This window comes from Grammomys surdaster, unplaced genomic scaffold, assembly GCF_004785775.1.
Source record: "Grammomys surdaster isolate TR1022 unplaced genomic scaffold, NIH_TR_1.0 129, whole genome shotgun sequence".
Classification (NCBI taxonomy): domain Eukaryota; kingdom Metazoa; phylum Chordata; class Mammalia; order Rodentia; family Muridae; genus Grammomys; species Grammomys surdaster.
Window position 1 is genome coordinate 9,227,262 of NW_021604587.1, and position 11,293 is coordinate 9,238,554.

Genomic DNA, 11,293 nt, shown 5'->3' on the forward strand with positions numbered 1-11,293 from the left:
TTTTTAATAATTCATAGGAGAAATTTACATTTTTACTTACTATAAAGTATTATACTTTAAAGTAATACTTTATAATTACTTTATAATACTTACTATAAAATACTATGCATTATAATATACTTGCAGTAAGTACTTACTATAAAGTATAAATACTTCTATAAAGTAAAAGTACTATACAATTTACATTTTAAAATAAATAGCATTTTACTATAAAGCTTCAGTAACTAGGGCATGGTGGACCTCACACATAAGCATATAGACAAATAGAAAATACAAGTTCAAGCCCAGAGTTCAGTAGTCAAAGCCAGTTATCAACCCAGTCCTGTCCAGCACTCACCTGTCTCTTCTGTTCTCTTTCAACATGATAGATGCCGCTGCATCCTTCACCAAGGACTTCTTGGATGGTGGAGTAGCTGTGGCCATATCCAAGATGATGGTAGCACTCATCGAGCTGGTCAAGCTGCTGTAGCAGATATAACATGCCATTAAGCAAATCATGGCAACCTACTAATACAAGAGCATTATACTATGTGGTTCATATCTGCAAGGAACAGGGAGTCCTGTCCTTTTGGCTTGGTAACCTGGCCAATGTCATCAGATACTTCCTTACCCTGGCTCTCAACTTTGCCTTCAAAGATAAATACACCCATATCGTTCTGGGTGAGGTGGACAAGAAGACCCAGTTTTGGGCACTAGTTTGGAGAGAAACTGGCATCAAGTGGTGCTGCTGGGGCCACATTCTTGTGTTTTGTGTACCCTCTTGATTTTACCCATACCTATCTAGCAATTGATGTAGGAAAAGCTGGAGCTGAAAGGGAATTCAAAAGGCCTGGTGACTGCCTGGTTAAGATCTACAAATCTGATGGGATTAAGAGCCTGTACCTAGGTTTTAATGTGTCAGTATAGGGCATTATCATCCTCTGAGCTGCCTACTTTGGTATCTATCACATTGCAAAAGGAATGCTCTCAGATCCCAGGAATACTCACATCCTCACCAGCTGGATGATTGTACAATCTGTCACTGCTGTTGCAAACCTGACTCTCTATCCTTTTGATACTGTTTGCAGTCATATGATGATGCAGTCAGGGTGCAAAGGAATTGATATCATGTACCGTCTTGACTGCTGGTGGAAGCACACTCCTGATGAAGACAGCAAGAATTTTTTCAAGGGTGCATGGTCCAACATTCTCAGAAGTATGGATGGTGCCTTTGTGCTTGTATGATGAAATCAAGAAGTACACATAATTATGTCCTAGGTATTCTTCCCAAGAACAGGCATGTTGTATAATATACCATGCCTTGAACATTCTGGACATTTCTTTGGCTTGTCTGTTTTATCAATGACAACTATTGACCAGTTGAAACATGGGAAGCAATAATATTCATCTGCCTAATTTTCTCTTAAAGCCATTTCCATAATGATTCCAATGATGGGGCTCAATTATATATGCTTTTTTTATTTCAGTCACTCCTGATAATAAAAATCGAAGAAATGAAAATATTAAAACAAACAAACAAACAAACAAACAATACAAGTTCAAAATAAATCCTTACAGTGATGCTCCTTTTTTCCCATGAAGGTGAAAGCATGGTCCTTGTGATAAACTGTGCTGAGACGACTGAGTACACTGTGTAAAAAGGTAGAACATAAACAAACTTAAAGTGTATCATAAAATCAAACTTTAATTTTTCAATAAGAAATCAGGGGGTGTAACTTTATTATTTGGCACGGGAAAAGGTGTTTTTAGATGTTTTCAGAAGCATGCCCATAAAAGAAAAAGTTACATGAATTTCATAAATACTAGAAAGGCTTAAACTTCAAAATATTTCATTAAAGAAAGCACAACACAAGCCACAGATGTGATGAAAACATTCACAAACTGAAATGAATTAAAATATATGTTCTTAAAACTCCAAAGTAAGAAAATACTCAGAAGAAAGTTCATCATTGCATGACACTTTACCAAAGAAAATATAACTGTGCCTAATGTGTTCATGAATGATGATTATTAAAATATACTGATATTATCAGCCGTTAGAGCAATTGACCTGAAGCCCTACTGCGTGCTCATTAACACATAGAACTGGGAAGATGGCCTGGAACAGTGCTTGCTCTACCAGCACAAGGACACCAGTGTGGTCCTTGGAATCTATTTTAAAAAGTGCTGAGCCTAAGGGTGTGTAACCGTAATGCAGGTGCAAGTGAGGGAGACATAGGTGGATTCCTGGGGCCACTAGACTAGCTGAAGGTGAACCCCAAGCTAATGAAAGACCTGTGTCAAAACCTTAAACATGAATAGCTTCTGACTCTTGAGGTTAACCTCTGGCTTCCACATGTATGCATGCATACACATGTGCATGCACCCCCACATGGGAGCAGACCACACACATATGTAACACACACAGAGGAAGATACATACACAGGACAGACAATCAGTGTTATTGAGAGTACATAGAAATTGACATCCTCTTGCAGCTGCTGCTGGGAGTGGGAGTTTCCATTTTGAAACAGAGTGTCAAGTTCTAAAACTTTATAATTAACTGCAACCTAGCAACTTTGCTTGGTACCCAAGAAAGATGAAAAGTTCATATAGACACCATGGATACCTATAACACTATTATTTACATCTCAAAACTAGAAGTGATTCAAATGTATAACAACTATTGAAAGGCTAAAGAAATATATACCCACTCAAAGGCATTCTATACAGAAACAAAACGGGGAGTTGTCCTGGTAAATGCTAAAAGCCTGTCTGAATCACAACCATTTTATTATAAGTGAAGGAAGCTGTTAAAACATGTGTACTTTGTATAATCTACTATAATAGAGCTACAGTTATGTGCAGTGTCTAGCTAAAACAAACTCTGGAAGAAGATAGATCGGTGTTTGCGGAGATCTGGGACTGTCCTGTGAAGGATCGTTTGACTGTCAAGTGGCATCAGCGTCATGTGTATCCTTTTGTAAAAGGGGGCATTTATTTTGAGACGAGTTTTCTATGTGTTTCTGGCTATCCATGAACTAAAGATCTTACAGCTCCAGTCTCTTGAGAGCTGGTTTGCACCTTGTAGTGGTTTGAATTTGAATGTCACCTACAGGCTCATACAGTTGCTTATTTGGTCCTCAGATAGTTGAGTTGCTTGGGAGAATTAGGAAGTATAGCCTTATTGGAGGAGGTGTGTACTCAGCAATTGTTTGGCTGTGTTTTTAAAATCCAAGATTATTTCCAGTTAGCTCTCTGTCTTTGCCTCATGCTTGGATGAAAGGAAGAATGCTCCTACTTGCTCCAGAGCCATGCCTGCTTGCTGCCATGCTCCTGACTATGATGGTCATGTACTGAGCTTGAGCCTCTGAAACTCTAAGGCTCAATAATATCTTTCTTCAGTAAGTCACCTTGGTCATGGTGTCTTGACACAGCAATAGAAAACTAATTAAGACACACCTTCATGCCCAGCATAATAAGAATTTAAGAGAAAAAAACCATTATAGCTATAACGAAAAGCTACTCTCTCTTCCTATCTCTTCCTTCCAGAATTGATGTATACATTAGTGTAGCATTCTTATACCTTGTCCCCTTTGCATACATCGTCTTGTCCAATAAACGATTTATTGACTCATCTCTAATTGTGTAAACATGAAGATGAATGGCCTCACAACTAACATCATTCTCAACTCAGTTTCCTCAGAGTATCCCCCTCTTGTATGTAGGTATTTTATCCCCACAGGCAAGCTTTTGAAAGAGCATAGAAAATGGATGTAGATCCCTGTGTGCTTGGATCTTTCTATGACTGCTGGTCTAAGGGCACAGTTTGAAATAGACAAGTAGGGGCCCAGGCCTGCCTTGGTCTGGCTGATGCTGTTTCATGCTGCCTAGCCTGAAACAAATTAAACTTCTTTGAAAACAACAGGCCCAGACAGAAGACGAACTTTCTTAAGTTGTTAGTCTGGGAAGGTCTCAGAGCACAGGGCTCCAGTACTGACTTCAGTTGCCAGAGCCAGCATAGGTTCTAAAGTGTTATTTTATCTTCCCTCCTCCTGCAGCAAGGGAGCGGCAGTTAGTTGGTAGTTTCCTGGCCTTTGCTTAGTAGAAGTTCGACCACAGTGCTGCTCTTTTAGCAGCCACAGCTGGGCTTCTGACCACTCAGTCCTAGGGAGGCAGCAGTGCCCTAGGCTTTTTCACAAAACTGGCCTAGAACTCTGGTCCAGTGTTGTTGATTGCTGGGAAGAGAAGTGTGCTCCAAGAAGATGACTTTTTACTAGGTCCAGAGGATAGATCACCTCAGCCTAAACTGGTTACAACATCCTTGCTCTGCTTGCTGTCATACAGGCAGAGAACTGTATGCTGGTTGCTGAGTTCTAAGCACATGTTCACTGGGAATGCAGAGGGATAACAAGATGAGATATGTTTTAATCTCTACAAAACTACTCCTGGAAGACAAGTTGCCTTTACTCTGTAGTGAATGGATCCTTCTCTGAGCCACCATACGCCTGTTTTATCCAGGATGGCAGGTTCTGCTGTCGCAAAAGTTGCTAGTGAAAAATCAGTTTTTACCCTTGAAGGTTCTTAGCTGGAATCACCTTAATACACCTTTAAGGACTTCAGGTTTACTGTATTTTTCTGTGGGATCTCTGTTGCTGTGTGTTTGCCCCTGAGCTAGAAGCACCTGTAGATATACTTTAGAGAAGATAGTGTCCTCCCAGGCTTTGGAACCAAATATGAAACACTGCTCCTTTGGAGATTTCACAAACGACTAACAGCACAGACCCTTTGGAAGCTACTAGAACGCAACGAAACCACTGTAATTTATTTACTGCTGGCAATTCCAGTGGTGCATCAGTGCATAGCCAAAAAAGGAAAAACAGAAGGGAGAAAAATTCAGTAGGAGTCTCTACCATGGAAATGCATACATGGCCAAGCTTATGTTGCCACCTTGTGGCTCATTCTGCAAAAAGATGCTTCAGGAGGATGAATGGATGGATGGTTGAGAGCAGCCTGATTAAAATTGTTCCTGATGCAGGATATTCCCTGATGTCACCATTCAAATGCCATCACCCTTTTGCTTCTGGCTCCCTATGATTCTATTTGTGTGGTTTAAAATCTGTACCTACTTTGCCTGTTTTTTTTTTTAAATTAACATAATCTTTCATTTGTAGTGACTATATGGGAGTTGTACAGAATGGGAATTTGAATCCTCTCAGAAATTGTAAATAAAATAAAGACTATTTTGTAAAATCCTAAAAAAAATAAAATTGTTCTTAACTCTTTCCAAATTCCTTTTTAAAATTTGATGTTGAAGTTTTAAAATTGTTTTTTAGGTATGGCTATCAAAGTGATAATACTTTAATGGTTGTCGATAATTCATTTCTGGTTCATAAAAATAATTAATGAATAATTTTGTTTCTGATTAATATTAATAAGCCATTCAACAAAAACAAAGGGGCAAGATCTTTGCATCATCTCATTTGATCCTTAAACCACTGTGGGAAGGTACTTTTGAGTTCAAAGAGACAAAATGAGGATCATGGGGTTTGACCCCTACTTCTAAAAACCATTCTTTTCTTTTGCCTTGAGCGGTAGAGATTGGCCACCTAGAATTGTCCTTTATGGGTCTGGTCTTTTCCTCCCTTTCTTACGCTTCCCTCTCCTACCAAGAAATTCTCATGTATGTTGCTATGGTTCTCTTTAAAACACTACTCTCTGTAAAATGAGTTGTGCAGCTGATTTTCCCATCTCAGGCTCATTTGCATCATGATAGAAAATAGTCCAGGAGCACAGGATGCCACTGGGACTTAAAGGCAACGCCAGATAGCAAAGAGATATAAAGGAGGAGGACATTTAAGGGCAAGTAAACTAGTATTTCTTTAAACAACTTAACAAAGGCAATGCTGCCTGACAGTCTAGGATATCTGGACATCTGACTGCATATCCAGTGTAATTGAAAATCCGACTGAAGGCAATCAGTTGTTTGCCCAGCTTCCTGCGTGGATTTAGCACCAGAGCAAATGCAAATGCCACCTGAGAGGAGTTGGAAGCGGATCCTAAGACAAACAGAGGGCTATCCTCCTGCCCTTATCTTTTTGAAAAAGAAAAAAATCCCAATATCTTCATAATTCCAAAAGGAACTAGAACATTTTAATTTCAATAAACTTGAAGTTTACAATCTCACCAAATAAACGTGAAAGTCAATACAATACTGTGGATTCTGTACAAATTAATACCCATGAAATACTTATTAAAGGCCAGGAAACTAGGTAATTTTTCTAAAGTATCTTGTTTGATGCTCACAGAGCCATCTATGAGAGTGTGTTGTGACTCCACTTTACACAGGAGGCATTTAGCTTGGGTTAGGTAGCCTGCCCCAGGCTATACAGATGGCAAGGGGTACAGCTTGTCTCTAAGCAAGTTTGACTATAGTTTTAGCCCTTGCTGTATGCACAAGAGTGAACTCATTGCTTATGATAAAAGGAAGTAGTGTCTCTGAGACCACTACTTTCAGAAATGTCCTCCTTCCTCAGTTCCCTCTGTCTACCTTTCTTTCCTGCATTTCACGGAGGAAGGAGGACATGAGCTCCCTCCAGCTGTGTTTGTAATCCATGTTGCTCTTACTATGAAGTCCCCTCTTTTCTTCTACTCTTCAGTGGTCCTGGTCCCACTGTGACTCCCCTGTAGATGCCAGCAGGCATCTGGCAACTCTGGAGGCAATGCTGAAATGTTCCACAGATCTTTCAGTGCTCTCCTGCTCCAGTCTGAGTTTCAGCCTCTTCTTCCCACCCACCCAGTGAATTTATGATCCTATTTTTTTATTTGCTTACTTATTCTTTGCCACAATTATCTTTTCTGGTAAGTTTTACCAATGAATGTGAGCCAAGATGGTCCTATAAGGACTATCCCATGGTTGTATGCCACAGACCTCACCCATACTTAGAGATAACAAAAGAATAAGATATAGAAAAAAAAGAAAAGATTATGATTGTTTTCTACATTTCAATATCTACTCCTTGTCTGGAAATCTCCCAGCCTTTCAGCCCCATTCCCAAGTTTTTCATGTATTCCCGAATGTAAGAGCTACAGTTCTGACATCTGGTTCATGCCCATGAGAAAACAAAATAAAACAATGAAACAAAAAAATATACCAAACACAAAACACGGTGTAGGCCACTGGGAACCTCATGGCAAGAACTCTCTGGGGATAGCAGTGGCCCTCGCCATTGTCTAAGTCATATCATGTCCACTACCTCTATTTCACCTGTGGCATGTCTCTCCAGGTCACTTCCATGAGATCTTTGCCCAAGGGACAGAGAAGACTTGCTAAAAATATGATTTTGCAGAAAAAACAGACCCGTGCCTCAACTACATGTTTCTACTGTTAGAACCACAAAAAAGTTATGTTTAGAATACAGCACTTTTGGTTTCAACATTACAGTGCTGTGTTGGCAAATTATTGAACAGCTTTAACCAATAAAAGGAAACACCAAAACTTGTCCTGCAAGGACCTGAGGAAGTCACAGGGTATGTAGGTGATGATTCAAATTTGTCTGCCAAGTGTTTTGTGTCTTTTGTTTTCTGTGACTTTACTCATTAGCCACTAAGTGTTGTTCTGTTTAGCTGTAGATACTGGGATAAACATAAGCTAAAAATCACTCTGAATGCTTTAGACTAATGAATTTTGTGTCTCGGAGTTCCTGTTTTAAAACACAAGATTATACTTTCCAATGCGCATTTCTATGCAGGTGACATTTTCTTTTTCTTCCTGAGGCAGCTTTTATTTCTGGGCATAAAAGAGACAGAGAGTGGTGGAGACTGGAGAAAAATAAGGATTAAAATTAGGCTTCTTACAGAGGACACTTATAATGACAAACAACATTCAGTTCTTGACATGAACCAGAGCAAGAATACTATTACTTGAACAAAGCTAGAACTTGAGAACCAGGCTCTTGGGAAACAGAAATTCTTTTCTAACACCGGAGGGATCTCATTGTTGATTTTCATCCAGGGTAGTAAAGATGATTCTTTTGGTCCAGAGTACAAGGAATTGATGGAATATTCTATCTCCTGGGACATCAGGATTGTGGACAAAGAAGAAAAGACAGTAGAGGTAGTGTCTGGGGTCCCTGTAAGCATTTTTGCCATCAGAGATAAAAACAGTGAGCAGCGAGACGGAAACCCCACTCAGCATAACTAACTTACCAGTGCTGGATCAAACTTTTTAAGTCTGACCCTGAGCAGTTCATGTTTTACATATTTCAACACAGTACAAGTTTGGAAAAAAGGTTTCCACATGACAGTTACCACAATGAAGCTCAAGATGTGATTACATCACAACTCCTTTGTAAAGGACATGTCTTTTGCAAGGTATCTGTGACCTCTTCCACACACAGGACTGAGAAACAACACTTGACTGAGAAACAATATTCAGGATAAGGGTCTAGAAGGGAAACACTTGTAATAAGCATAATAGTAAACATCTTCGGCAAAGTACAAGAAGCCTCTTTTGTAAGGTTGGGTTCTATGGAGTGAGAAACAATGCTCAGAATAAGAAGCGTATGGCTTTACAGATTAGCAAAAGATCACTAGGCTATTAAACAACAACCACTCACAGACTTCTTGGATGGAAACAGGTATGCACATTTCTTCATGTGAAGAGAAGCCAGTGTGTTTAACAATTCTGGTTTCTCTAATGCTTATTATCAGTGAGCATGTGGACCTCCTGCCCTCTGTAGTTGTGATCCGCCAGTTTTCAGTTAAAACTGAAGCTCAAAATAGGGCCGATGTTTCCTTAAGGCCGTCAGCTGGGTATGTGATGTCTTAAGAACATTGAAATTGAATAGGCTTGAATAACTTTGGAAACTTCTCTGTGGTGGTTTGAATAGGTGTGGCCCTTATAGATTCATGTGTTTGAATGCTTGGCCCATTGTGGGTGGCACTTTTAGTAGGTTTGGCCTTTGAGTAGGAGTGGCCTTGTCGGAGGAAGTACATTACTGTAGGACTGTGGGAGGGGGCTATAAGGTCTGCTGTGCTCAAGCTCAGCCTAATGTGGAGGACAGCCCTCTTCTGCTTCCTTTGGATCAAGATATAGAACAAGATCTTGGCTCCTTCCACACCATGTCTGCCTGTACACTGCTTCCATGCTTCCTGCCATAATGGTAAATGAACTAAACCTCTGAAACTGTAAGCCAGCCCCAGTTAAAGGTTTTTTTCTTTATAAGCCCATATATGTATGTATGTATATATATATATCGTCATGCTGTCTCCTTACAGCAATGAAACCCTAAGTAAGACACTCTTTTTATGCATATGATCCTTGTCACCATGACATTAGGTAGTAGTGTTGCTACAAGGACAGAGGAATAGAAAAAGATAGAGAGGCAGACCTTGTTATCAGAATGCTATTGCTTCAGCTGTAAGATTTCTTATATAAGCAATTTTTGTGATAACATGTGCTGAGTAGAGTATTGAGGTGGTCCTTGTGTAACTCTACACTGTTGTCACTGCTCTTGAATGAGGAAACAGAAATCACTGAGAGTCTGGGGGAGGATCCTTCCAAAGGTTGTCACTATACTATGGTAAAGAAGTTTTATTTTGGACCACAGCAGAGTGACCACATGAGCCAGAACGTCATGACATCCATGAAAGGGTTCCAGAGTAAAGAAGGATTTATAGCAGTGCCTATAAATGGTATGGAGTACAGTAGGGAGGAATAACTAATGAATTGTGCTTATAATGCTGAGTACAGATGTCAGTGGCTTTTAAAAGCAAATTGGTGTTCCACAGATTCCGCCAAACACTTTGAATGCTTGTATGAAAGCATCACACTTCACCATCTTGAACAAGATGGGACATCAGGGAATCCTCTGAAATGGTTGTCACATTTTGTTTCTTGAACGAATATGTTTACTTTGTGAAAGTTCACATAGCTGTACATTCATGATGCATTCTTATTTGTACATGTATATTATACTTAAAATCCCTATACAAATCATTTCTACCATACAAATGAAACACACACACAACACACACACACACACACACACACACACACACACACGTCAGCAGGTGGGTGGTTGTGAAAAATCAAAAGACAGATATAGAAAAATAAAAAAGTTATCGTTTTCTCAGCACATTTAAGAAGATTGTTACTAAAACTGTAGGCTTGCTTCATGTGATTTCACCAAAAGAGAAATGAGTAAAAAAAAAAAAATCATCTTAGAAAGAGCTCAAGTCTGCAAAGGCAGTGATGCCATAAGGAGATCTGGGGCTTATCATCTAACTTTAGAACCATGTGACATAATGTCTCTAGATTACATATTGGGCTGTAAGAATTTAAAAACACATTGAGAAATCATTGCACATGTATTCTGCTTTCCCTAAGAAACTATTTTTCCAAACAAGTTATTTTTGCTAACATCACATATTTTATAATATTCTGAGAGATCTTCAGCCATCTTTAACTTGAGTATTCTCTAATCCTAGGTTGAACTTTTCCTGAAAGATCTTAAAATTCATCAAGATATTGTGGAAAGTATATTTAATTAGAATGAGGAGGATGCAGGTTAGAGACTGCTTTCTCTTGATATTTAAAGAACCCTGGGAGAATTGTAGGATTCTTTGGGCCATGGCAGGAAATACTGACTCTGACTCTCCAGTAAAGTCAGACTTTGTAGGTTCAGGGCAAGCCCTACACAAGACTTAAGCCACTTCAGACACAAGCTGCATGCTTTGGTGATCCCAGGAAACCTGTATTGTTGTCCAAGTGGTTTTAACCTCTGAGGTTCTAGTTATTTGCCTAAGGTTTGATAATTTATTAGAATACTACCCAGGACCCAGTAAAATGTTCTGTTAACTACTGTAGCATAGTTATAAAGGGCACAGAGGAGGAACAGATGTATAACGAGATACTCAGGGCTATGTCTGTAAGCATCCCAAGTAGGGCACTTACAGTTCTTCAGGATAGTAATCCTCACCTCCTTGATGTATTCTCATAACCTAGGAAAACTCACCTCAGCTCAGTTTAGTTTTTAACTGGGGCTTCACTATATAGATACATTTCATTGATTGACCATTATTTGCAATTGAGTTTGAACTTCACACATTCTTCCCTCCTAAGACATTTAGTTGATGCTGTGTCTTAAACCCCCAGAACTATGTTGTCCATTGAACTGTCTTGAATTGCGGATTACCTAGGGTGTGGGTAAATGGTTTTATTTCTATTAGGAAATTCCAAGTCTGTATTTCTCTCTTTCTCTCTCTCTTTCTTTCTTTCTTTCTTTCTTTCTTTCTTTCTTTCTTTCTTTCT

At 39.3% G+C, this 11,293-nt stretch overlaps 1 pseudogene; it reads left to right on the forward strand.

Moving 5' to 3' along the window:
* Nucleotides 1-361: 361 nt before the first annotated feature.
* LOC114612079 lies at nt 362-1,246 on the forward strand (annotated as a pseudogene).
* The last annotated feature ends 10,047 nt before the right edge of the window (nt 1,247-11,293 follow it).